Source organism: Aedes aegypti, chromosome 3 (assembly GCF_002204515.2).
Source record: "Aedes aegypti strain LVP_AGWG chromosome 3, AaegL5.0 Primary Assembly, whole genome shotgun sequence".
NCBI lineage: Eukaryota > Metazoa > Arthropoda > Insecta > Diptera > Culicidae > Aedes > Aedes aegypti.
This window is the reverse complement of record NC_035109.1, coordinates 32,300,715-32,324,935: the sequence shown is the minus strand read 5'-3', so window position 1 is coordinate 32,324,935 and position 24,221 is coordinate 32,300,715. Positions and strand designations below refer to the sequence as shown.

Genomic DNA, 24,221 nt, shown 5'->3' with positions numbered 1-24,221 from the left:
GTTCACAAAGAAATCTTCTACAGACTCCTTGGCATACCATGGATGAGACCCTGGCGGAATTTTTGTTGGAATCTTCCCAAGTGAATCTGTGGCAAAAGGTCGAACGAATAAAGGTCGAATGGACAGAAGGTCGAAAGACAAAAGGTCAAAGAACAAAAAAAAATGCAAAAGGTCGTAACTGTTTTATAAAGAAGGAACCAAAGTGGTAAACCAAGCAAGCATTTTCGACCTTTTGTCCATAAACCTTCTGAAGTATTTGCTTTTTTCGATTTTGGCACTAAACGTTTTGGAGGTTATTAATTGGCCGTTTTTTTTTATACAAAATGGTCAAATTCAGAGATTTGTGATTACTTAAAATTTCGTTTTTGGAATAATGAAATCCAGTCCTAGTAAGTTGACTATCTAGTAATATGACCTATGCGTATTTATTCTGTCTTCCTATAAACACCTGGCTTATTTTTTTTACTGAAGTTTCCCAGAGGACAATTCGTGAAAATTTTGCAGGCCATAGTGGTTTTAGTCATTTAGTTTGCTTCTCAATTTGAGCTTTATTAATTTTATTTGAGTTATGAGCTTTGATTTTAAGAATATCTTTTTTCAGGGTCCGCAAGATGTTTATAGACCTTAAAGGGGCCGTAACTTTAAAAAGGTTGGGAACCACTGAAATAGTCCTTCCAATAGTCGTCCACAAAAACTGAAACTGATTTTCTTTAAAGGATTTATTCCGTAATTCCTTTATAAACATTTTAAGAAATTTCACCAACATTTTGCTCCTAGAATTATTTTTAGAATTATTCCGGAATCGGATCAAGTTTTTGAGAATTTCCTCAACAAGAATTTAAAAAAGCTTTTTTCTGAAGTCAACTGCAGAATTTTTTTTAGATATTTCTGAAGAATTTTCTTCAGAAGCATATGGAACTATTTTATGGCTACTACGGAAATCTTTGCAAAAATCTCTAAGAATTTTACAAAAACTCCTCCAAGAATACTTCTAGTAACAACTACAGGAATTCTACTAGAGGTTAGAGATGAGTTTTTTTTAATTTCTTCCAAAAAATTCTTTAGGAAGCAAATTTGTTTTAAGATTTTTCTAAAATTTGATCAGTTTTTCTTAAGAATATCACAAGTAGTTACTCTAATGTTTCATTAGAAATAACTTTACCTATTATTTAACACTTCAGTCGTCGCGCTGTTGTATTTTGTACAACACTATTGAAAAAACCTCGCTTTTCGTTCACAACAGCAGCGTGGTGGTTTTGACGGTGGCAAACCGCGCGACGACTGGAAGGTTAAAGACGAACCAGCCACCGGCTGAAAGTCTCGATAATAAAGATAATAATAATAATATTTTAATTATTTGTTATTATTGGGATGCCTGAAACAAATTTTTCAGCATCCTTCGAAAGGAGTTTCAAGTTACTTTTCTAGCTTTCCAAGAAATTTCTTCAAAGAATTAAAATTGCTTTTAAGGATTTTCCCGGATTTTGTACTACATATCCCACATCTATTCCTCGAATGATCGTAAAGCTTGGAAATGCCACAATGGTCGTAGCGTAACTGTAGTATTTCAGCAATGTTGGCTAATATATCCCTAGAAAGTAAAAACAGCTATCTGAAAAAGTCGTAATAAAATATGTAAAGAGTATAAAATACAGGAAATGACTTTGGTAGAATTAACGTAATAATATATGCAAAAATTCCCACAGAAATTCTTGTAGGAATGAATGGAATCCATTAATCCTGGAAAATTTGTTTGAGGAAACCCGTTAGCGATTTCTTATTGAATATCTTTTGAAGTATCTGGAGAAATGCCTGGAAACGTCTGCAGGAATCCTTTGAAGAACTCCTTCATGATGTTTGGAAAAACTCTTGTAGGTTTTATTAAGTCTTGGAGTATTTCATGGATAAATTGCTGAAATAATTATGAGAGGAAGCACTACTGGCAGTATTTGATATATGATTGAAGGGGTCTCCGGAAACATCATGAAAGATCTTTTGACAAATTTTCATCAGAATTTCCTGCTCAAAGATTTTTTGCCTTAATTGCTCCCTACATAGATGTATGTGGTTTTCCCAGGTTTCGTGTGATTTTGTTTATGATACATACCTGAAGATATTTTCGTTTCGAAATTTAAATGCCCGAAAAAGCAATTTGTTTCTAAGTTGACATTCTTGCTCAGGAGTTCCTCTTAGAATAATTTCAGAAATGTTTTTCAAAATTCTCCTAGTTATTGATTTAGTCATTCTTTTAAGAACCAACCCAAAATTTTCTTATAAAACATTCTAAACGTCCCAGAAGCCTATCTAAGATTTTGGAATTTTTTCTCGACGTCCTATTGGAGATTTATGAACGATGCGGATAGAAATTCTAGATTAAAATTTCTGAAATTCGTTATTAAAATTATCACAAGTTTACTTCAAAAGTAAACGAGTACTCACTGACGAAGTATTTGGACAGGAACTGTTTATAATTTTTTTTTGAAATTGTTGGGAAAATGTTGATACGAATTTTTGCCAAAGATGACTCTGCCTATAAAACATAACCATTCCATATGAAAAAAGTAAGCGTTGAGAAAACAATACTCATAGTTTGAAGTTTGTCTTCCAATACAAATGTTTATTATTTTCTAGCACATTTCTCATGCCATGTTCATTTAGCATAACCACAACCACGTTTTAGCTTCTAGCAAAAAATATTAACTTGAACACGATTCACGTTTTATAGTTGCTATTTGGTTTTAATATAAAGACTGTCATGCCTTTATTTTTCCAAGACCCCCTCCCTTCCTCCATTGCGTTATGTAATATTTGAACGATCCTTTATGGGCAGACTATATAATGCTTGTTTTTTTTTTCATGTAATATGTTCAAACAACTTTTCAGCAAATACGTTATTAAAAGTAAATGAAAACCCGAATTTAGTACTATATCATTTAATTCCTAGAGATTGTATCTATTGAAAGAAACGCGTATTTCGACCTCAACTGTAACGGCCTTACAGTTGAGGTCGAAATAAGCATATCTGTCAAAGGATACAAACTCAAGGGGAATTAAATGTTATAGTACCAAATTCATTTTTCATTTACTTATAAGTATATCACTAAACAGCTCGAAGGTTCATTAACGTTATTAAAGTTACCAAAAGTTCGGAGTGTTGTTCTTGATATGTTCCTTAGGGTGGTAGGTCATTTGGCATAAAGTCATTTGGCATAATGAGTCTGAAACCAAGAATTTCGCAATTCTTCGTTTTTACTTTTGTATTGAATCTTTCTGATGATATCAGGCTTGTTTTGGAGTCAATTGACACAAAATGACACTTTATTCAACAATCAATCGCTCTTGAATAAATTTAAGCATATTAGGAAGTTATTGTCAATAGTATTTTATTATTTATCCAGAAATTACCCTTCTTTCAAATATTGATTCTTCTTTTGAGTTTCGCTATTGGAACAAATTTTTGCACTGAAGATTTTTATATATTTAATACAAATTTACCCCTCTTTTTTCTGTTTTTTTTTCTAAATATGATGTAACCATAGTTAAAGGTATAAAAACTTTTGATTTAAAATTTCAAGAATTTTTTTTGTTTTCAACTAACAAAAGGGCGGCGATCGATAACGTTGATCTACTCAAATTATCAGCAAAAAGAGAAATCGATTACTGCTGTTACTTCGATGGGTTGTGTTTCTTTTTGCCAAATGCCAGTTCCCCGAATATCCCGTTTCTACGACTAGCCCACTTCCCCGAAAAGTTTTTAGCACTCATAATTGTCGTAATTGTATACATTCCAGGGTGGCGAACGAACTGACCATCTAATATGCACCCTTCTTTATTTAATTGGCGGTTCTTTCGAGTTTTACCGTCCTCAGCATTTCTGCCAACATGTGTAAAGTCGAGAATGACAGAATACTTCCTTCTTTTGACTGTTTATCGTTCTTTCTCGTCACCACTTTTCGGGGAAACCAGTCATTCGGGGAAATAGCATTCGGGGAAAAGTAGCACAATCACTTCGATGATTCTGAACGCACTATTTTATGTCTTTTCGTTTTATTATGCCGCAATATTTTTTGGCGTCAATTCTTCTATTGGTTCAATTATAAATGTTGCCTTCTTTTAAAAATAGGCTGTTTTTTATATAGGGAAAGTGTATCAGTTATGGCCATACGTGAAATTCCGATAACTTTCACATTCTAAATATTTTTGAATATTTAAACATCGAGATACATCTTAAACCGTACTACTACAACACACAAAATATTTCATTATGTGAAAACATTCAAGTAATCCCGTATGGCGAAATAGGGAACCATTATGTCCATAACTGGTACACCTACCCTATATACTGTTTTAAATTTTATTATTTAGTAAAGCTAAATGTTAACCATTTTTATATTTTGCTGTTTAATCAATTCTTGCCAGATGTGCTGTTACAATGATAATTACTTTAGAACCTGTCAATATTCAACATATACTTTTTTTGGGGCAAACGCGTGATCTCCCTCCGAGATATGCTGGAAAAATATTATTTCAATCACAAATTTTCCCTCCTCTCGATGATAGATGGTGTTTTTGATGTACACTTCCAAAATTGGAATTTATATTGCACAATTGAAATGTGTTGCCACAAATATTTTCTTTTAAAGATGTGTTGTTCATTTGAAAAGATTTAGATCCTTAAACATTTTAACCGAAAAATAATCTGCTCTCGTATATAGGCTATTTTAGCATTAAGTCTCATTGATAGATCTTTGGATTAGAGCTTTTGATATTTTGTAAAAAAATTCCATTCTTTTATCAAGTAATTTTCATCGAGGGTTACGTCCAAACTGGAACAGAGCTTGATCTGCAGCGAAATATTATGTGAGCGTTCCCTTGATGAATAACTGCCAACTTTCTTTGCCAATTTACTGTTTTTAAATATGTACATCGCAACAAGCTCAAAGATACTCTATGTTCTGAGATGTAGAGACCCGTCATGAGTTTTATTTAGTAATGTTCTCTAATGTCACAAAAAAATTTGAAATTCTTTGCTTGGAAAATCTTTGAGCTTGTTTAGAACCCAACAATTTTTTGCTATGGGCTCGGTAGAGTTGATCTCGGTAAAAGCTTAAAAAATGCCGATATTTATTTTAAGTCAATCATTATGCCGAACGGCCATTATGCCCAAACGGCTTTATGCCAAACGACTTTATGCGAAACGGGATACAATCGTTCCCTAGAGTTAGGCCAAGATAATTTTCATAACTCATCAAATGGAAAACACACCAAAAAAGTTATTGCAAGAATTTCCCCATTCACTTTCCCAAAACACCTTCTGTTAGTATTTTCGAGAAGTATTCTAGGAAATGTTGCAGTCTTTTAGGAATTCATTTTGACATGATTAAAACAATGGTGTCAAGCCGAAATATCTCACTTTTGTGGTAAAAAGGAATGTTGACTCTAATGACGTTGTAACTTTTGTGTTAATTTTCGTTGACGTTCACTGCATCGCAAACTTAAAATAAAATTATTATTAGAAAAGACGATGTATTCAACGAGTAGTTTGACGAAAAGTCATTCAATACAGAAGAGTTTCTTTACTCCCGAAAACGACCCAACTCACAGTGCAATTTTCTCACTGCAATCTATTCGGAAACATTCTCTCAAGTGGTCGATCGAGTTAACAGATGTCAAGTGTGCACCAATTCACACCGCATATGTGAATACGACGAAAGGACAGCTTTATAACTGTTCCCCTGACTGTCATTCTACACCTTAGCAAGCACTATAATGTACAAGTCAATATTTACTGGGTCGAAAACTACATACACATGGAGTGGGAAACTCACCCCCTTTTTGGCACGATCAGAGTTTCGTATTCATCTCCTTGCTTTTTCTCTCTGCAAGTGCAATCCTAATAAACGTTTAAAATATTACACGCAAAACTGAGTTTGACGTAATGTGGCGATAAATTCCAAGCCATAGGTTTTACATAAACGTAAAGAGTTAAGCAATTCCATTAACCGCTTGATCGCGATTACTAAAATTTAGTAATGCTTATTTGCGTTGTTGTGCGTGAAGAATGCCTTAAACATATTCCTTCATTGCCTCGTAGCGTCTTCTTAGCGTGTATTCACAAATTTTATACAAATTTTGCATTCTGGAGCATTCTCTCTAGACAGGGCGCCCTCTCTTCTGGGATTTTCTCCATTCTTAAGCCCTCAGTACACTCTTTGCCAAGTGTGCAAATTTTTCCACACGCATAAACTAACACTTCAATATCCACTTGACACTTCAGATATTTTGTCATTGTTGAGACCGATGTTTGCATGTTGGTTTATGCGTGCGGAAAAATTTGCACACTTGACAAACAGTGTACTGAGGGCTTTACTCTCATCGTTGCAAAGCGCATCCCCTTGCGTTGCTCTTGTTTATTATTGCCTTGTTTATTATTGCTCTGCGTACGTACCTATACCCATTACATTAGGGAGTGCGAAGGTGCCGAACGTACCAGCCGAGAGAAAACAGTGTTGTTTTCGCAAAATAACATTTTTTAATTCCTTTCTTCTTCTTTCTGGCGTTACGTCCCCACTGGGACAGAGCCTGCTTCTCAGCTTTGTGTTCTTATGAGCACTTCCACAGTTATTAACTGAGAGCTTTCTTTGCCGATTGACCATTTTTGCATGCGTATATCGTGTGGCAGGTACGATGATAGTCTATGCCCTGGGAAGTCGAGTACATTTCCAACCCGAAAAGATCCTCGACCGGTGGGATTCGAACCCACGACCCTCAGCTTGGTCTTGCTGAATAGCTGCGCGTTCACCGGGCCCCTTTTAATTCCTTAATTGATATCATTTTACTAAATATTACATTCATTGCATATATCTAGGTGTTCTGTGTTGGGCAATACTATCATCCCAATTTGGTAAAACCAAATTTCAGTAATAACTGTTCTTAGCGGTTAGAAAATGTTGTCTCAACGTTAATCCTGTGTATTGCTTATTGGTACAGTTGTGTGTTTCAGTGAGGCGCTCAACACCCCATTTCCCTTCATTCATTCCATCCACTTACTATCTCCCAGGACCACCAGCCGCGCGCTGAGGCTCTCTGTAACGTGCGAGGGTGGTCGGCCGGCAAGTCCTCGCTGTCTCGGTGCGATATTGGTTCGCATCCTCTGCTCTCTCGCTCGCCGTCAGTCCGTGTTTTCATTCCGATCGATCAACACCTTCCACGCGTAGTTCAGAGTCTGGCGGCAGAAGTGCCCAAAGTGTATCTCGTGTGCGTGTGCCCCGCTCCTCCGCATCTTCACCCCCCTCCCCTCAAGTGTGATGCTGCTATCTGCTCGGATTAATTCAGCAGGGCAATGAATTACTCTGAAACAAGCGGCCAAATATGTGCTTGTGGTGTTTAACAATTCCCAGCCTTCGAGAGTCGAGAGCCGATAAGCGATGTGATGTGCCCTGTTGTATTTAGTGTGATAACGAGCGTGGAAAGTGATGTGCGGTATTGCGATTAACATCGTCGGGGGTTAAATCAGTGAAAGTGACACGTTTGGCCGTTCCGCAGAAAGTGAAGGTGGTGGCCAACTGTAATGTGATGCCTGTGATTGGGAAAGTGACGAATTGGTAATTTTGGGGGACCCAAGGTGGATGATTAACATAAATAGTCGGAAAACTCCACACCCAGTTCTAGGACACCGGAACGAACCTATTTTTCGATCGGAAGGGGAAAAGAACACACTTTTCATCTCGCAAAAATTGGATGCTTCGCTGTAGTGGTTGTTACAATCGACGGTGAGTCCTTGTTGCACAACTGTGCACAGCTGTAGTAGTGTAAGGATTGTACGCCCGGAATGTATGCAACCGATTGCCATCAGGATACACATAGTAGGTAGTTCTGTTTCAAACTACGCATGCGACCGCGATGGTTGTGTTCACCCCTCTGTGGAGTATCGTAAAACAGGGTATCTTTGATAACGTGTAACAACATACTAAACGAATTAACACAATTTATGATAATCAGTTGAGCAAATCTAATACAAAAGTGAAGAATTTTATTATGTCACTTCACGTCCAAATTTTTTTATTTGAATCGAGACCGTTGACGTTTGAATATTAAAAATTGATACGATTTTAGCTTCAAATAATTTGCTCGACCTCAGTTTGATTTAGTTTTTAATGATAATATATTATTTTTAATAAACTAGTAATAGTAGTACATGAATTCGGTCTTAAGGTGAAACAGTTTGGAATCAACTTCTGAGATTGCACTAAAACTTCAAAGGCACAAATTTCGCGAAGAAACCATCCAACAACAGTGCACTTTTAATTTTGGCTTTGTGCACTAGCAGAAAGCTCAAAATAAGAAGATCAGAAACGTTTGCCTACTATTTCTCCAGCTTAGTGCCTTTGACCACGTGAGTAGGGTCACAAGTCGGCCATTGTGCCGGCCATCTTTGGATTCAGAGATGTTTCACCTTAAATCTCTTAGCGAATAGTATTTTTGCAAACTGGGGTCATCTTTGTAATCACAGTCATACATTTCCATACATCCTTAACACTTCAGTCGTCGCGCTGTTGTATTTTGTACAACATTGTTGAAAAAAACTCGCTTTTCGTTCACAACAGGTGTGTGGTGGTTCTGACGGTGGTGAACCGCGCGACGACTGGAAGGTTAAACGTCTAGAATTATGCAACGATTGACTTTACGTAATTACTTCAATTTTGTTTGAAATATGGTCGGTGTTCAGACCGACTGGACCAATTTTTTAAGAATATGTAGGGAAAGTGTACCAGTTATGGCCATAGTGGTTCCCTATTTGGCCATATGTGAAATTTTGATAACTTTCACATTTTAAATCTTTTTGAATGTTTTAACATCAAGATCTATCTTAAATCTAACTACTACAACTCACAAAAATTTTCAAAATTTGAAAACATGAAAATAATAACGTATGGCGAAAAAGGGAACCATTATGTCCATAACTGGTACACCTACCCTACCTCAGGCATTCGGAATAACAAAAAAATTGCATTATTTGCTCTAATAACGGAACTTATCTATTCAATGAAACATCTGTATCAAAATAGCATCAGAACTTTTGGAGTTCCAAACGTATCTATAGAACGCCAAAATATCATCTAGTCCGGTCTGTCTGAACACCGAGCATATTATAATCAGTTTCCCTTCCAATCATCAATGTTACCCCGTTTTACGGTGCTCTCATATGGTGCCGCTATCTGTAGGGCGAGAATTCGAGGGTTGGACTTCCCTCACGGCTGTCGTCCCGAAGTCTGCGCTCGAACGAAGGGATTCGAATGCATATCTTATGAGATTCACCACGTCACGGGCCAGGGAGTGATACTATTTCAAATGGAACCAGATGTTTCGAGCTGTTCGAAGTTAGTGGGTTGCTTTGTATAATTAGGAGTTGAGGAAATTACCACCCTTGGAGTTTGGTTTTTAGTGGTTTTCGTGTTTGACTATCATTTCGGGTGTGCAATGAGTTGTAATTATAATGATAATTTATTGGAACTTTAGTGAATTCATATTTTAGTCAACTACACTGTGATACACTGGAAATTAATAGAACATTGCGCAATAAAGTGCGGCTTATTTTTCGAAAATTCTCAAAATCAAAAAATCCTGTGCTCTTCTGTATTTAAATCACACAATAAAGATCCTTAAATTTTGAGCCAAAAATATTAGGATTTAGAGGTGGCGCATGCGACTTGAAGGTGAATTTTCAAGATATGAAATATGACCTTCAGTAAAGTCTTTATAACTTTGTTCGAGTGATACCGCAGAAACAACCAAAATCAAATGGTGAATTCCATATTGTGTCAAATAAAATCACATTTATTCCACAAAATATGGCCATTGGGAACTTTTGAATGCAGGTTGCAGGTGACCAATTTAAGTCCAGTTTGAAGGATACTCGCATCATGAGAAATATAAAATACAACAATTCCTCAATAATTTCAATAAGTATTCTGAAAGGATTCTAATGAGCATTCTGAAGAAAGCTGGTCAGAATCCGGAATGGGTTCTGATAGGAATCGTTGAAGGCTTCTAATGAAATCCCTGGAAAGTTTCAGATAAATTTATTGGAAGATTTCTGGTAAGATCCCTAGGAGGTTTCCGACAAAAATACTGCACAGTTTCTGGTGACAATACTGGAAGGTTTCTTATGAAAATCCCGGTAGGATTCTGATAAGTATCTTGAAATAATTAAGGTACCCCGGGGCAAGTGAGAATACGGGGTAAGTGGGACGTTCCGTCATAGCTCAAGTAGGAAAAGTTTTTCATGGGGGTAATTTTCTATAAAGGTGAAGATACAATGACAAGGTATGTGTTAAGTACAAAAAATATTGTTATTTTTTTACCATGTGACGAATTCCATGCAGAATGAGTCGAAAAAAATAAAAATCGTGCTCGATAGTCTTCGATTTGGATTAAATTTTGCACATGCTTTTGGTATGGTAGAATAAGTGTTTTCCATAGAAAAATTGATCATTTTGACTCAAGTGGAACTTTTGAAAATGGCCTATGAATTTTTGCATGCAACTTATTTGAAAAATTCTAACTCCGAAACTGTTGATTTTAGAGACAAATGTTCTATGAAGAAGTTGTAGTGAACCATTTGGACTATAAGAAAAAAATATGCACTGAAAAAATATTTTATTAATTTTCATAAAAAAATCAAAAATAAAACTTAAATTTTAAATTACACAAAAACTCCATTTTTAATATTTTTTAAATTTTTACCATATAATCTTGATAGTAAAAAGAGTTTTGGGACAAAGTTTCATGATGGAGAAATTTGTAATAAAAAAGTTTTTCTAAGAACAACTTTTGGACGATTTTCAAAATTTTGATATTTTGTCAAAATAAATACGTTCTGATGATACAGTAAGCAACTTGAAATGATTCTAAGCCATAATGATTATATAAATAATTTCTCTAGAAGTAGCCATTTTCGAATTATTTCGAGTTTAATGCAAAAAATATTATTTAAATATTAAAATAGGCCATTTTCATTAGTTATTCGTGATTCTCCATCAAGGAAAATAAGTAAATGTAAAGAAATATGGTCTTTACTCTCGAAAACGAATTATTATTAATGGAGAAACGCGAATAACTAATGAAAATGGCCTATTTTAATATTTAAACAATATTTTTTGCATTAAACTCGAAATAATTCGAAAATGGCTACTTCTAGAGAAATTATTTATATAATCATTATGGCTTAGAATCATTTCAAGATGCTTACTGTATCATCAGAACGTATTTATTTTGACAAAAAATCAAAATTTTGAAAATCGTCCAAAAGTTGTTCTTAGAAAAACTTTTTTATTAAAAATTTCTCCATCATGAAACTTTGTCCCAAACCTGTTTTTACTATCAAGATTATATGGTGAAAATTTAAAAAATATTAAAAATGGGGTTTTTGTGTAATTTAAAATTTAAGTTTAATATTTGAATTTTGTATGAAAATAAATGAAATATTTTTCCAGTGTATATTTTTTTCTTATAGTCCAAACGGTTCACTACAACTTCTTCATAGAACATTTTTCTCTAAAATCAACAGTTTCGGAGTTAGAATTTTTCAAATAAGTTGCATGCAAAAATTCATAGGCCATTTTCAAAAGTTCCACTTGAGTCAAAATGATCAATTTTTCTATGGAAAACACTTATTCTACCATACCAAAACATGTGCAAAATTTAATCCAAATCGAAGATGGTCGAGTTCTGTGACTGACCGATTTGACATGGAATCCGTCATGTGGTCCATGTAACAGTTATCAATTCAGCACCATTTTCAACTTGCGTGATAAATTGTGGTACGTTTCACGTCTTGCATTGACTCGCAAAAAATAAATGTGTAATAAATCGAATATCCATCAGTAAGCTACAATTTTAAGTATTATTACAAGCTACTAACGACAAACCGGTATTTTGATTTTATTTCATATGAAAATTTTGATGGTCTAACTTACCCCATAAAATCTTTATATACGGGGTAAGTGGGACCTATCAAAACAAGCACCAGAATCAAAACTTTTCCTACACGTTTCAAACATTATCTTATAGAGTAGCATTAAAACAAATGATTTTTATCCAGGGCCGGATTTACAAATGTGGGGGCCCCGGGGCCAGAGTCTTGTGGGGGCCCTTTTTCCAAAAAAAAACTTGTATGATAAAAAGCTTGTACCCCTAAATAGATTTGTAATTCAGACGGGTTGTGCTACGTTTCCCCGCATGTCGGTTCCCCGAATGTCAGTTCCCCGAACGCCAGTTCCCCGTATGCCAGTTCCCCGAATATCCCGTTTCCACGAATAGCCCACTTCTCCGAAAAATTTTTGTCACTCATATTTGACATAATTGTATACATTTAAATATGGGTAAATGTACTGGTCATCTGACATGCACCCTTCTTTATTTGATTGGCGGTTCTTACGAGTTTTTCCGTCCTCAGCATTTTTGGCAACATGTGTATAGTCGAGAATGACTAAATACCTTCTTCTTTTGATTGTTTACCATTCTTTCAAATTCACTATCCTACTACTGAAAACTATTATAGCACCTATTTGAACTGCTACACTTTCGGGGAAACGGGCCATTCGGGGATATGGCATTCGGGGAAACGGGGCATTCGGGGAAACAACATTCGGGGAAAAGTAGCACAATCTCCAGACGACTCTCCACATCTTGATATCGAAGATATCATTGAGATAGAGAAAGATCGAAACAAAGAACATATTTTTAATGAATACTGGATTGCAAAAACGTCTCATAGTCAGGAAAATAGAAAAATAATAATCAGGCAGATGTCGTGCTCTTAAACTATTTTGGATCAAGAAAATTTGATCTATTAACCTTTTATAAGGGACATATCGACATACGGAGAGAAAACCGGGAACGAAAAATCAACAAGAGCACATCAAGATACAGAGATATCGAGAAAAGGAGGATATTGAGATATGGGGAGGAAAAATATATGTAGATTAAAGGAACCGAAGAAATCATCGCCATAGGGAGAAATATCGAGATATAGAACATCGAGATGTGAAGAGTCAACTGTAGTTCTATAGTATGCAATAATAAATATTTTAGTCGTAATTTGTGGGGGCCCCTAAAATGTGGGGGCCCCTAAAATGTGGGGGCCCGGGGGCCATGGCCCCCTTGGACCCCCCGTAAATGCGGCCCTGTTTTTATCAAAACAGATCAATCTCAAATTACGTAATTGCATAAGAGGGAGAATAAATACGGAATTCTCCTATATTTTTTAAATTTATTTTTTATTTTTGAAATACGAATTCAAAATTGAACAAAGACAGAGATGAAATTTGACATGCATCGTGACAACGATTACTTTTCTATTTTAATTGAATTTTATTTGTTATTTATACCAAATTTAGTAAACAAAGAACAATTCCACCCACTAAGTGGGTTTCTATCATGCATATAAGTAATAACAGAACATATTTAAAATTTCGACAATTATTGAAAGTTTATGTGCTACTTTTAATAAATAACTTATGAATGATATATTTTGAACATGTTTAATTCCTTTTAACGCTTTTATTGAGGAATTTTCAGTTAATATTAAGTGCTATGTGACATACTATTCAACAAATGGTTTCTTCCTAAAGCGTTACGTATTTTATGGTTGATCCCTTATGTACTTAAAAAATGTACTCAAAATTTAAAATCTATGATTTATCGATCCTATTATTGTGATGGTTGACTTTCTTTTTGTGGATTGACACATGAAAATGGATGTGTCCCACTTGCCCCGTTTAGCAAGGTAACTGCGTGTAATGGCTCATTCTAAAGTTTTCTACTAAAGTTTTCACAATTTCGAAATTTTACAATCAAATTCATGCACACACCAGCAAATATGTTGCCAACATGTGAGTGTTTTGTTGGATTTGAGAGAAATGGACATTTGAAAGTAGTATTCAACAATTTGTTTGAACTATCGTTTTTTTATGTCCCACTTGCCCCGGGGTATCTTATAAAAAGAATCCTGGGTGAATCTCTTTGAGAAACGCGGAATTTCAGATGAAATCACTGCAATGTTTCTTATTAGAATCCTAGAATGTTAATGTGATTATTATTGTAAATTTTGGAAGAATAATAATGAATTATAAAAAATTCTGATAAAAATCCCAAAAGATTTCTGCTGAAAATCCAGGAAGGATTCTTATCAGAATACTAGAAGGATTTGGTTTCAAATCCTGAAAGGACCCTGTTTGAGAATATTTATACTGGAAGGATTCTGATTGTTGGAGGTATCATGTAGAAATATTTGGAACGGTTTTGGTGAGAATCATGAAAGGATTCATATGAGAATCAGGTATCAGAAGGCCGGCTCCAAAGGCACGTTCCCCACCAGTTGGGAGATTTGTGCCATCGCCATATTTGAGCCTATTTCATCATCTACCCGATGGGAGAGGAAAGGGAAGGGAAAGATGGGAGGAAATAGGAGTGGGGTCCCTTGAAGAGGGAAGATCGCATAAGCGAAATGAGAGCATGTAGCTCCATACCACAATGGGTTCGAACAGCGCCCTAAAAAGGGCACTGCAAAACGCATGAGCGTAAAGAGAGCCTATAGCTCATTACCACAGCGGGTTAAGAATAACAGGATGTCCTGAAGATTCAGGCTTCTGTATTCAGTTTCACTTAATAAGTGTTTACCAAGTAATTGGAATCGCATTTGCGCAAAAACTGGACAGTTACATATCAGGTGATACGAAGTTCCATAATCGGAGTCACAACTATCACACACAAATGAGTCAGCACGCTGAATATTTGCCATGTGATAGTTGAGTCGGCAGTGGCCTGTCAACGCTCTGACCAAGAGACTGCAATTGTGCTTTGACAGATTTGTTAAATACTTCGAAATTGGAATAGCCGGCTCAGGGCCAATGAAGTCATGCGATGCTCCATCGCGAGCTAGCTCATCAGCCAATTCATTTCCAGCGATGGAAGAATGGCCAGGTACCCATACAAGGTTGACAGAGTTGACTGAATTCAGTTCCTCAATTTGAGTTCGACATGCGATAACAAGCTTCGACCTTGAGTTGGCCGAAGCGAGAGCTTTTATAGCAGCCTGACTATCTGAACAGAAGTATATGACTTTACCCATTACGCGCTGTTGAAGTGCTGATTGCACTCCACACATAAGAGCAAATATTTCCGCCTGAAAAACGGTGCAGTTTCTACCAAGTGAGTAAAACTGATTCAGCCTTAGCTCACGAGAATATACTCCTGCACCAGCTCTACCTTCAAGAAGGGAGCCATCAGTGTAACATACTAAATTGTTTGATATACTTCTTTCCAAATAGCCAGACGTCCACTCTTCCCGTGAAGGGAATTGTGTGGTAAATGTCCTGTAAGGAAAGTTACAAGCAATTGTGAGATCACTTGGAGCAAGGACAATTTTGTCCCAATTCACCAAAAGTGGAAACAACGAAGTGTGTGTAGATCTACGATTCACTGGATTTTTCTCCAGTAGATCCAGTACCCATAAACGGTAAGAGCAAGAAAGTGCTTCTTGTTTAAGATATATGTGTAGTGGCGCAACGTCGAAAAGGGCCTCGAGCGCTGCTGTGGGAGTTGTAGAGAACGCACCAGACATCGCCATCAAGCACATCCTTTGGAGATGGCCCAATTTTGATTGGATTGTTCTCACTTCGCCCTTTTGCCACCACACAAGACATCCATATGCCAATATTGGTCGAACAACTGTTGTGTAAATCCATTTGATATATTTGGGTTTGAGGCCCCAAGTTTTACCAAAGGTTCGCCGGCATTGACCGAAGGCCATACAAGCTTTTTTGACTCTGAAATCAATGTGAGCTGTCCATAAAAGTTTGGAATCTAGAATGACTCCGACATACTTTACTTGATCAGTCACATTAATCTCAGTGCCAAAAAGACGTAAAGGTCGAATTCCATCGCGGTTTCGTCTTTCCGTAAAAAGAACAATAGATGTTTTATTCGGGTTAACCGAAAGGCCATATTGGCGACACCAACTCTCGACTACCTGAAGAGCACTTTGCATCAGGTCGAATAGGGTGCTTATGCACATACCAACTATCAGAGCTAGATAGTCGTCGGCAAATCCATAAGTTGGAAAACCGCAATTATTGAGTTGCCTCAATAGCGTATCTGCTACGAGATTCCACAAAAGTGGTGACAAGACTCCCCCTTGGGGGCATCCGCAAACACTCAATTTTCGAATCGCTGCTTGACGCAATGTCGAGAAGAGATGTCGGTTTTTGAGCATTTGATGAATCCAATTGGTAATCATTGTAGGTAGCCCATGGTTTCGTGCGGCTTCCAATATGGCATCGAAAGACACGTTATCAAAGGCACCCTCAATATCCAAGAAAACACCCAAGCACGATTGCTTCTGAGCGAATGCTTTCTCGATATCGTATACAACTTTGTGTAAAAGAGTCACAGTGGACTTTCCAGATTGGTAAGCATGTTGATTCACATGAAGAGGCATGTTTGCCAAATAAACATCACGGATGTGATGATCGATAATGCGTTCCAGACATTTCAGAAGAAAAGAGGTCAGACTGATTGGTCTAAAACTCTTCGCTTCCTCATACGACGCACGTCCTCCTTTTGGGATAAACTTTACAGTAATATCACGCCAGGATTTGGGAATGTACCCGGTAGCAAAACTGCTTACAAGTAGCTTTTTCAAAACATGTTTGATAGACTCAAATCCCTTTTGGAGCAGAACAGGATAAATCCCATCCGCTCCTGGAGATTTGAAAGGAGCAAAACTATTAAGTGCCCATTGAATCGATTCAGTAGTTACGATACTGCGAGCCGAGGCCAGAGACTCGTAACTACATGAAAAGACATTTGGTTCATCCGTAGATGCTATGTCCACACATCCGGGGAAGTGTGTATTGAATAAACATTCTAAAACTTCTTCATCGGAAGAAGTAAAGTCACCATTAGGTAAGCGAATTTCGTTCACTTGGAAATCCTTAGATTTTGCAAGAATTTTGTTCAACCGACTGACTTCACTCAAACTGGAAACATTTGTACAAAGGTTTTTCCAGCCGGATCGTTCAGCAGAACGAAGAGCCTTCTTGTAAGCCTTGCGAGCTGACTTGAACGACTCTGATCCAGCTGAACGGCGTCTGTTCCAACTCCTTCTACATTGTTTCCTGAGTCTAGTCAGATCGGAATTCCACCATGGGGTCCCTCTTGTAGTCTTTACAGACCGCAGAGGACATGCTTCTTCAAAAGCTTCCATAATGTAGGATGTTGTAGTATCAACGGCATCATCCAGATCACTTGGATTTTCAATGGACGGAGAATATCCATGAAATTTGGTCGCAACCAATTCAATGTAGAGTTCCCAGTTTGTTGACCGGGGATTCCTAAAACGCAAAGTCTGCGCAGTTACATTTGAATGTTCAAAGAAGATGTAGCGATGATCAGATAATGATTCCTCATCTGATACATGCCAATTCGTCAACTCGTGACTGATTCTATTCGAGCAGAGCGTTATGTCTAACACTTCTTCTCTATTAGAAACCATGAAGGTTGGGCGATTGCCTATGTTAAGTAATCCAAGGTCTGTACTACTTAAGTATTCCATCAGACTGGAGCCTCTCAAATTGATATCTGAGCTGCCCCAGATGATGTGATGAGCATTGGCATCACTGCCTACAATCAGCGGAAGGCCTTTTGTTACGCAGTGTACGTCAACTCGTTTGAAGTCATCCGTTGGGGATGGTTCATCATGTGGTAAATATACCGAACAATAGACGTATTTCCTGTTGAGGTCACCAACAGAAACATCGATTGTGACAGCACATACATCTCTGGTAGTTAACTCAGAAATGAGTGTAGCAACGATTGCTTTATTAACGAGCACGCATGCGCGGGGCATGGAGCGCGAGTTTGCCATTTCAAGCTTGCTAAAAGTAGCAAAAACTGGGTCCACAAGGTTACCTAGATAGAAGTTCCCTCTACGAAAGTAGGGTTCTTGAACTAGCGCCACTTGGGCTGCACCATTTTGCATGAGTCTGCAAAGATTGATCGTTGCTGTTCTTTTATGCTGAAGATTGATCTGAGCTAACCTAACCGTAGCCACTACCCAAACTAGGCAGGATTAAGCTTTTTGCAATCTCAGCACGAAAAAGACCAGCAACGAAAAAACCAGATCGGTATCTATTTAAAGTCGCCAAAGGCGAAAGAGCACAGAATGCACTGTGTAAAACGCATAATGCGAATCCATATAGGTGATAATTTAAATTAAATGTCAACATATTCATAATCCCACCCTTATTAAGCCTCAAGATAGAGACTGAAGAAGGGCAGCCGATTATCTCGGAGAAACACAAGGTCACCTGCACCATTGCTCCGGGTAGCACAGGAAGGACTCAATACTGTGGAGGGCGCCCTGGTACCCCACAGGCTCCGTTTGCGGTTAGGTTTTATTTAGACCCCCCTAACCATTCATTCTTAGGCACGGTACGCATCACACCATAAATTAGGGGTCACCTGTGAGGTGGACTTTTACCACCGGAACAGGCAGTCCGTAGTGTTAATTCTTAGCCAGTTGAAACAACCGCTACCGACACTACGCGGCTATCTAGGCTGCTCGGGAAAAGGAGGTTAATATTGATGATTAACTCCTGACGTGCCCAAGCAGTCGAAAAAATCATGTAGAAATATTTGGAACGGTTTTGGTGAGAATCATGAAAGGATTCATATGAGAATCCTGTAATGATTCAGAAGAAAATGCTGAAACGATTCTGGTGAGCATCCTGGAAAGATTTTTGATGAGAATTTTGAGAAGATTCTAAACAGAATCCTGAGATAATTTTGATGAGACTCCTGCGAGAAATTTGATATAATTTCTGCGATTATTTTGATGGATTCTGATTAGAATAATGAATAGATTTTGATGAGAACTCCGCGAAGAACCGTATGTGAATCATGCGAGGACTTTAATGTGTTTGTATCCTTTAACAGATACGCGTATTTCGACCTCAACAGTAACCTCCGTCTTCAGTGTGATGTGACTCGACTTGAAGAAGTCCATCGTATGCACACATTATCCATTTAAACTAGGTGTTAACATAACATACCTTCCACAAAAAAAGAGTTCAACCCGCTCTCAGTATAAGTCGTACTCTCATCAACCCGAACAGATCAGATATAAGCATATACGATAGAAAGTAAACCACTAGCCAGTTATTTATCTCCCAATCGACCGTGCGCGAAGACCTATTGTCGTTCTATTGCGACCGCGTTTGAAAAAACCAATAAATTTAATCCGGTTGTATCAAGCCAGTTTTTGATCCGCAATAAAGTGTCGTTTAACTTCTCAAATTCAGTGTCGCGTTCAGTCCAAGTTCCGAAATCCGGATACAACTTATTTCCGTCGAAACACTAGGGACAGTCATATTTTTTCCCTTTTGTAGAAACTTAAAATTTAAGAGCTGTTAGGCACACCACGGGAACGATTAGTGCAGGGTTTCCCAATCTGTGGTCTGCGGACTCCTAAGGAGACGTTAAGACTTGTATGGGGGTCCACGAAGCCGTTGAAAATAAATGTCATTTATCATTGAATATTAAATGAGAGGAATTTCTTACATCGCTTGTTTGGAGAAGATCATAGTTCGTGAGGTTCAGAGTTTTTGATATTTCAAATATGAGAAATTATGTTTTTTATATGCACAATTGCTGAAATAATAATTGGAATGCCTTGCTGTCAATATCACATTGAGCCTAATTTTACCTCTCCAGATTTGCATTTATTTTTTCGGTGCAAACTAGTCACCAAAATAAACATCGTTCCTATCGGTACTAGCAGGAAAGTCCCGGTATTTTTAGGCCAAATACTTCACAGATTTCGCCAGCTACCTGGAGAGATCCTTGAAATTTTTGATTATTTCCTCGATCGACTGTTTTCTGTTTCTTAAAAAGCGAACCAGATTTTTTTTTTTATAATTCAAAGCATTTGATTTTTTGATTCTAAATTTTTTGATGATTTCTTTTCGAAATCTTGAATATCCCCGAAGAAATCTTTGAAATTTTGATGTTGATGCTGATGTGAGCAGGATTAATCGTGTTGCGCGTCGCTCGCGCAGCACGGTGGAATAGTGTCGCGAATAACGTTAAAAGTATTTGATCTTTTGATCGTATCGCTTGCTCTTGCTACGGCGTTCAATGCGTTGAGCGAAAAATATTGTGGATCCGATTAAGCGTGAATATATCATGGATCGCATCACCAACAATTATGACTCCCAGATCTTAAGCATATCCCACTAACCCAATATCTTTCCCACGACAACTGTGGAGATGCAGGGATATATTCGGTCTATAGCAACGATGGTTGTTTCACCAAAATTCCTTTCCTTCCCCGATAACCGTATTGAGTGTGGCCGGCGCCGTTATTGACTTTCAAAATGTGAACTCGCGATTTGTACACATTTCAACGATTTTCGTTTGTATTACTATGATTGATCCACCACTCAAGATCAGCAATCATCAAAAATTAAAAAAAAACAGTTTTAACGTTTAAATTTAAGAAAATCTTTATGCTAATCATTTCACGGGATTCCAGATAGTATGTTTGGTAAATCTGACAAATCACTTGGAATGTCTTGCATTTTCTCGCATGCCCACACGGAAAAAATCCGTTCTCGCATCCGTAAACAGCTGTCATGTACACGAGAACAATCAAAAATACACCGTGAACTAGATCATGTTTAGATGAATATGTTGCGTGGTTCCGAGAACGTTCATGATAACATGGCGATAGTTCACGGTGTGTTTTTGACAGTTCGTGTTTTCCGGAACTATTTTTTGAGCGTGGAGTGCCCTAATCGTTTTCGCTGTTGTGGTAAATGCACTCGGTCCACTCTGACTGCATATTGACTGGTGCGCTGGAAACACCGCGCGGCAGTTGTAAAGCTTCCCAAAACGCGCATTTGCCCAAAATTCCACGCGGCGAACGGTACAGGAAAGGAACAACCGCGTTTGCTGAAACACCGCAATTTTATCTCCCATAAGAATGAAGTAAAAAGGGAGCTAAACCGCGGTTGTTCAATTCCTTTGGGGAACGCCGCGTGTCCTTTTGAGCAAATGCGCCAATACTATTATCAATTCTCGCTGAAACCAGGCCGCTATCGGCACACATCGTTGAAATTCCAATTTTATGTTACTGATCGCTAGTAAATGTTAAAATTAAAGGGTGGTCTTTCGGTTTTCTCGAATCGGTGGACCCCTCGTACGCCAGCTAGCTAGACAGTTTGCGAAAAAGCCCTTTTTTGGATAAATCTTGGGTAGTTCTTCACCTGATGTCTCATATTTCCCTTGGAACACATAGCAATCTTTGTAGCATCGTATAGAGGAAGGATATAGCTTTCATTTGAAGCTAAAAAAATTGTTATTGAAATAAAGATGGTGTCAAAATCCAAGATGGACGCAAAATGTTTTCCACTGAAATCAATATTCTTATTCTTTACTCGACTCGTAGAAAACACTAGCAAGCATGCAGCATGCTTCTTTGTTGTACAAAAAGTGATGTTTACATTGATTGCAATCGCCATATACGTCAAAATCGTACAACATGATTTAGATAATCGTTCATGTTATAGAGTAAGTATCATTGCCCATTTAGTTTCTACAGCCTATTTTTCTCAGTTTTTCCTTATCTTTCTGATGGGGACATCAGAATTCAAAACTAGCGGTGCGCCAAACGTTTTTTCTTGTGAAATTCAATATGGCGGCCAAATTCAAAATGATCATCAACATTTTTTTAGCTTCGGATGAAAGCTATATCCTTCCTCCATACGATGCCATTAAGATTGCTATGTGTTCCAAGGGAAATATAGGATATTTATACGTGAAGTAATATCCAAGGTTTATCAAAAAATGGGCTTTTTTCGCAAACTGTTAAGCAATCTGGCGTACGAGGGGTCCACCAATTCGAGAAAACCGAAACGACCACCCTTTAGTTCTAGCATACATTAGCGATCAGTGACATTAATTCGATAAAAGCCATTTGGCAATGTTGAAATAAGTATCGAATAATATTGGATAATTATTAAAGCAAACCCTTGCTGAAGGTGTACCATCCGATAAACGAACCCAGTATCTAGGAGCTTTGCGCAATGGAATTCCTAGATATAATGTTTCTTAAGCCTTGATTACCGTTTTGACTCATATTCCGAACACTTAAGGCCAACAGTGACTTCAAATGCATCTGATTGGCATAAATTGGCTGATATTTGGGAATATTTTTATTTCGTCACAAAGTCTAATTGTTAGCTTTTGGGTGTGCCGATAATAATGATGATTCAATTAAATTTAGATTGTTTTTACGTAAAAACATTGAACAACAGTTTGATTCAAATGCCGAACACTATGTTTATTCTGTCTCATATTCCGAACACCGTGATTCAAATTCCAAATAATTTCGCAAATAAATTCATCTGAGCTTGTTCTGCTGGTCTCAAACTAGAGAATCATTACTACTGCCGCGGTACAAATTATATTGGAGACGTTAAAATTGAATTGCAATCGACTGCTATTTTCATGTTATTTGGTGACATATTTCAGCGAAACATTTGAGACGAAACGGTACACTACGCGCGTAATGCACGAACGTTCGCTCAAAAATGTTCGTTTAATATTCGCGCGAACTGTTCGTGGTTCTGTAAGTACGAACTGTTCGCTTATATATTACACAGTTCGAACAAACACGTAAGTTCCATGACTGATGGTCGTAGCAACCTGTAGCAACCAATGTGTTAATTGTTTGTCAAAATGTCGCTACTGCTGTTGCTGTTATCGGAGTACCGTTTTGTCTCAAATTCCGAACAGACTCATATTCCGAACACTCGGTTTTTGTATGGCGATCTGGTTGAAATGTTTCGCTGAAATATGTCACCAAATAACAAGGAAATGGCAGTCAATTGCGATTCAATTTTAACGTCTCCAATATAATTTTTACCGCGGGAGTAGTGATGATTCTCTAGTTTGAGACCAGTAGACAAGCTCAGATAAATTTATTTGTGAAATTATTCATTTGAATACGATTTGTTCGTGCTGTTCGGAATTTGAATCAAGGTGTTCGAAATATGAGACAGAATAAACACAGTGTTCGACATTTGAATCAGAATGTTGTTCCATACTTTTACGTAAAAACAATACTTAAACAAATTATATCAACATTTTTATTGGTACACCCAACAGCTAACAGTTAGACTTTGCGAAGAAATTAAAATTTATACAAATATCGTCCAATTTATGCCAATCAGATGCATTTGAAGTCACTGTTGGCCTTAAGTGTTCGGAATATGAGTCAAAACGGTATATTATTAACAAATGTTTTCCCTCAATTAATCCAAAGACAAATTAATCCTTCTTTATTTTTAGGTATGAATTCAAATTCTCCGATGAATGCCTTCAAAGGCACTTCCAAAAAGGAATGCAAGAAATTTGCAGAATTGCCTTAATGAATGACGCAATAATAATGTCGATATATATTTCAAGAGTTTCCTCCAGTGCTCTAATATTTCTCATAATTATCTTAGAGTAGACTACCAGGCTTTTAACCAAAAATATCCACTTTTTAGAATGTTACCTTTTTTGAGGACTCGGTTTGGAGTGGCATAGAATTTTCAAAATTGAATTCAATATGAGTTAATTTCTTCTTTAATGTATTTGAAAACTAATGGAGCATTGCAGATCCAGATTATTTGAGGAATCCTCTAAAAAAAGACATAAAACGGACATGATCCGGCATTAATTTTAGGATTTATAAAAGCAGATTTATTCTCATTTGAAATCGACAACATTTTCATTGAAAAGTGTTCACTATATATTATTCTTTTCAATTGGGAGCAGAAAAACTTCTTCCCAACAATCTGAAGTTTCGATCATTACGATGACGGATTCTTCAACGTTAAAATATTACGAATTTAATTAAGAAAACTTTCTCAGAGAACTTTTTTCGCAAAAATTTGGCAACAAATATTTCCACGAAAAAATCTACAAGTGTTTCCTGAAAGCCAATATAAATTCTTCATTTCATAAATATTTACTGCAATTCCTTAATCATTGTTTCTTTTCATTCCTTAAAGATTTTTAATATCTTCTCGAGATTCCTCAAAGATTTTCTTGGATACATAAGCGATGAATTTTTTTGAGATTCCATCAAGTATTTCTTCATGAATTATTTT

At 37.1% G+C, this 24,221-nt stretch overlaps 1 protein-coding gene across 2 annotated transcripts in view; it reads left to right on the top strand.

The window, feature by feature from the left end:
- LOC5578948 (disheveled-associated activator of morphogenesis 1) overlaps positions 1-24,221 on the top strand; it is a 573,726-nt gene that overhangs the window by 8,686 nt on the left and 540,819 nt on the right. The window contains exon 1 of one of the 2 annotated variants that reach the window (XM_021852538.1): positions 7,180-7,772. The exons of the other annotated variant lie outside the window; for it this stretch is intronic. The gene's annotated coding sequence lies outside the window, so the exon portion shown is untranslated. Of the gene's footprint in view, positions 1-7,179; positions 7,773-24,221 lie in introns of those variants that run through there. 2 annotated transcript variants of the gene reach the window in all.